Below are 4472 nucleotides of genomic sequence, written 5' to 3' on the forward strand. Positions count from 1 at the left end.
TTTTACTGCCAGATAAGTGGACATAGGATCTTAGCCTAAACGAATGAATAAAGGGCTGCAGCTCAGTAGCAGAGCACAGGCTTTGCAGGCAGAAATTCAGTCCTTAGCATCTCCAGGTAGGACAGGGGTGAGACCTTTCGCTGGGGCCCCGGAGAATCACAGCCTGTCAGTGTATAATACTGGGCTAGAAGATGGACCTGTTGTCTGACAAAAGGTGCTTCCAGATGGGGTTTAAATACTGCAAATGAATTGTTGAGACATCAAATAGGTTGGTTTATTCTAAAAGACTTTTTGCTGGATTAAATGAGAAGAAAATGTGAGCTAGCATTTTCAGAACGCCGTGTAGATGCAGTGAAAAACTTCCATGATGATCATTGTTCCCACAATAAACACCTGCCTGGAAACACCCTGACACACACTGTAAGGCACTCTCCCTATGTTCATAGCTCAGTTTTGACTAGCTTGTGGTTTAGTACATAGAGGCGAAATGCAACACAATTAAGCAAATGCTCTTTGGATACAGTACATTGGCACAAATAACAGCCATTCTATCATTGCTGAGCTTTATTCACTTCCCTGTTGCATCAGATGTTCTTTCTGAATATTTACTTCCTCCTGGGTAACCCAGCTTCTCTTTGTGGCAGCACCTGTAGTGAAGTCATAATTCTCTTTTTGCAACATCACAGTCTGTTGCCATGGGAATGCATGTAATGTAATGTTATAAATTCAGCAGTAGAGCTTCATTCTTGGGAGCGGGTAGGAGCAGAAACTCTGGAGCAGGAAGACCCCTTATTTAAAAATAACAGGCTTTGATAGATAGCCAGAGAAGTCACACAGGCAATGACTGAGCTCCTCTCTAATTAGGATCTACGTAAGAATTGTTCTGAATGTGGAGATGCCTTTTATAGTAAGTGCTGATTATGCAGGAGGGCGGGAATGCCTGTTGGGGAGGTTATAGACTCGTACTTCAGACTGGAGTCTATTACAATTTTTTAATGGCATGCTTTCCATTTCCAGCTTTTGTTTCCAGTTCTCTAATTGCACATTAATATTAATCGCTGCTCTCTGAACATTCAAGGGGAAATAAGGAAATTCACTAACTAAGGTAAATCCACTCCAAAATGCCCAGTCACTTCATTGTTATTAATCATGTATACAGCACAAGAATTCTACAGAGTGCTTTAGAATCCTTATCTCATTCATTCTAACTCTGATATGACAGGAGTGCTCCACTGTGCATTTCTCATGAGAGATTAAAAAGAACGAAGAAATTCTCGGAGGCTGACAAGGAAACTCTCTGCCCAGTCATTCACAAGTGGAGGCATTGCAGAAAAAGAAAGCACCATGGGATACAGGAGCAAAGGCAGATTTTTGGCTACCGTATATGGAAGCATCTTTCCTGATCACAATTTAACACGAATAGGTGTGTTTTAAAAGGGTTCTGAGGACAAAGTCATTTTATGTATTTTACAGTGGAATCCACTGTATGTCAACTGAGAAGTAAATTGCACTCAGCTGAATTATTCTTACTCATTGTGTATAGGATGGTCAGCCAGATATGGTTATTTCAGTTCTGGTGTTTTACTGTAATAGGAAATCAAAACAGTAAAGACAGCATTTCTTTCTGATTTGTTTTATGTTGCCTCGCACTTCAATAACTCAAAAAAGCACAATGAAGTTTGGGTGATATGCAAAATTTAATTAAAATTACTCAATAAAACAATTAACTGGTTAAAAGGAAGGTGATTAATCAACTTAGGGAAAAGATAATAAAATGTACATTCAGACATAGGAGAACATTAACACAAAATAGAATACCAAGTTGTGCTTGGTTCAAAAACATTTATATTTTTGAAAGTGGTGTCACCGAAAACCAGACACGTGGTCGAGATCCCTGTAGCCATGAGAATGCTTAAATACCATGTAGTTCTGCTGGAGAACAAAGCATCAAACCAGTTATTGCATTTCTCTGGGGTCAGCAGCACTGGGTTTTGTGTTTCCCACACTATTTAGCAGACTCACATAGGGAGGCATTTAAATGTTATTGCAGCTCTGTAAGAGCCCTGGACATGTGGCAGTAGCCAAAGACATGAGCATATGTAGCAGCCTTTGGATAAAATGCTGACTTCAGAAAATTCCAGAAATCCAAGTTAAATCCTTTTTAGAGTTTGTAGTTAGCAATTCAGTAGCAGGCAGGTGTTGTTTCTCTCAGATTCACTTTACACACTGCAATGTTCCTAGACAGAATACACATCTGCGTAGACATCACCATATTTCATGCCAACAAATTGGCTCTACAGATGAGAGATGTCATAAACATGTAGTATAGTACTTTCCTTCTATATATCACCATGTAGAATGTTACAATGTGTGAAAGGGCCTAAAGTCAAAAGAAAACCAGTCCTCTCTCATAAAGCATCTGAAGTTCTTTCCAACATACCGTATTTTTCGCTCTATAAGACACACCAGACCACAAGACGCACCTAGTTTTTGGAGGAGGAAAACAAGAAAAAAAATATTCTGAATCTCAGAATCCAGAACAGCAAGAGGGATCGCTGTGCAGTGAAAGCAGCAATCCCTCTTGCTGTTCTGGCTTCTGGGATAGCTGCGCAGCCTGCATTCGCTCCATAAGACGCACACACATTTCCCCTTACTTTTTAGGAGGGAAAAAGTGAGTCTTATAGAGCAAAAAATACGGTACATATTGCTGTTGCCAAAGAAAACCCAAACTTTTCCCTATACTGTGAACTAGAAGCCTTGGACCCAGCATTGCTTGGGAATTCTAAGAAACAACAATAAAAAAATCGGCAGTTTTGAAATTGGTGGTTTAAATGGTGCAGTTTTTAAAGGTTCAGTCTTGATTCAAAATGGCATCCAATTGTATCCAAGCATAGATGAAAACCTGCTTCTTGATCTCAGGAACTAGCATGAAAAAAAAATGCTTGTAATATCTTTAGAGGTATCCAAATGCATGGTGAACAAACAACTTTCTGAAATATACAGTAGAAGCTTAGTGTGACACCACAAATCCATTAGATTTTAATGAATCAAAAGCATTTCTCTTACCTTTTCAGATTGGCTAAAGATGTAATTTAACATATAGGTCTGATCGTCATTGAGCAGTTATAAAGTCATCCATATTAGTGAACAGAACCAAGTATTGCTTCTTACAACTTCCTGGTTAAAAGGTTAGCTTAGAAAAGATAGAAGAGATATGCTTGAAGCATGCTAGGCTGGTATTTGAAGTGGCAAGGGGCTAGATATGGGTCAATACAAATTCAAGTTGAATACTGATAAAACATGTTGCTACTTGCTCCAAGTTCCTGGGCCCCAGAGGTGGGGAGATTGTCTCCTTCTGGGCCAGATCAAACCCCTGTAGGAGGTTCATTGCATAAGGGTACTCCTGGATCCAGGATTGTCACTGGAGGCTCAGGTGGTCTTGGTAGCTAGGAGTGCCTGTTTCCAGTTCCAGCCACTTTTGGGCAGAGATTACTTGGTGATTGTACTCCACACTCACGTAATTTACAGATTGGATTATTGGAATGTGCTGAACATGGGCTTTCCTTGAAGATGTGGGATAACCACTCTGCTATAACCAACATGCGTAAGTCTAATTAATGCACAAAGGGGTTAAGACCATAGAGTAAGCTGTCCTGCCACGCTTAGCTATTTAGCCTATTGTTCCTTCCTAATCTACCAGAGAAGCTCAACGTGTGAGCATGGCTCTCACAAGCCTTTCTTGAGTTCCTATACTAATAATTTAGGAACTTTCACCACTCTAACTAAACCAACTTTTACTGCTTGTGCAACCTCTGCTGAATGTTATATGGAAAAGCACATGAACCAGATATTTGAAGTTTGTAAGTAAACCATTTTTAACTTACCAAATGTGTGGTGTGTTTTTTTATGCTAAGGAAAGAGGGAAGTGTTGGAGCTCACAAGAGTATATTTTAAAGGTCTAGCAGCCTATATTTCCATGCTTTACTTTACTGAGTACTTTGTGATTTTAAATCTCTGCTGGGGTTCTGTCACCACAGTACTTGTCCCAAACTTCAATCTTGGCACCCAGGGAATTTTCCTTCAAATACAGTATCTATATTCTTTCCCTGGCCATCAACAGAAGATGACTTAGAAACTTAACTGTTCAAAGACGCAGAAGCCAAATTACTAGATGGGGTTCCATTTAGAACCCACAATAACTCCTGTTTTAAAACAGCTGCACGGCTTGCCAGTTCACTTCCAGTTCACTTCTTGGCTACAACCATGGCCCCCATTGCAGATCACACTAAAACTGTGGGGAAAGAGTCTGGTTTGTAGAGACCACACGTGAGTAGTGCGAAACGCCGTCTGAACGCCTTGACTTCCATCCTAAATGTACAGCATCGCCGCCGGTAGAAGCACGCTCTGCACATGCTCAAGGGGCAGGCGTCCACTTCACGTGCTCTGCAGCTGACCTCTTGCACTTGAAACAG

General features: G+C 40.5%; 1 long non-coding RNA gene across 1 annotated transcript; it reads left to right on the forward strand.

Moving 5' to 3' along the window:
• The first annotated feature begins 716 nt into the window (after positions 1 to 716).
• On the forward strand, positions 717 to 1628 carry LOC308472688. Its single transcript, XR_013983613.1, has 3 exons — positions 717 to 907; positions 1018 to 1105; positions 1223 to 1628. It is a non-coding gene; the product is annotated as an uncharacterized lncRNA (long non-coding RNA).
• The last annotated feature ends 2844 nt before the right edge of the window (positions 1629 to 4472 follow it).

The sequence above is a fragment of the Podarcis pityusensis genome, assembly GCF_964106645.2.
Source record: "Podarcis pityusensis genome assembly, chromosome: 1".
NCBI lineage: Eukaryota > Metazoa > Chordata > Lepidosauria > Squamata > Lacertidae > Podarcis > Podarcis pityusensis.